This window comes from Galeopterus variegatus, unplaced genomic scaffold (assembly GCF_000696425.1).
Source record: "Galeopterus variegatus unplaced genomic scaffold, G_variegatus-3.0.2 Scaffold29151, whole genome shotgun sequence".
NCBI lineage: Eukaryota > Metazoa > Chordata > Mammalia > Dermoptera > Cynocephalidae > Galeopterus > Galeopterus variegatus.
Window position 1 is genome coordinate 2,901 of NW_007755262.1, and position 205 is coordinate 3,105.

Sequence of the window (205 nt, forward strand, 5' to 3'; positions counted from 1 at the left end):
ACATGCTAGATGAGATCCCCATAAACTAAAATAGTATGTGAAATAAAGTCAGTTTTCTGAGTATCCAGGAGCTTTCTTTAGGCCAGCTGCACTGGGTATTGTGATGACCACAGAGAAGGCTGTGACAGGTGAAAATTACTTCCCCTCTGTGTGCTTTCCTAGTTGCCTAATCTCCAGACTTTCACAGCTTGTGCATCATTTCTCC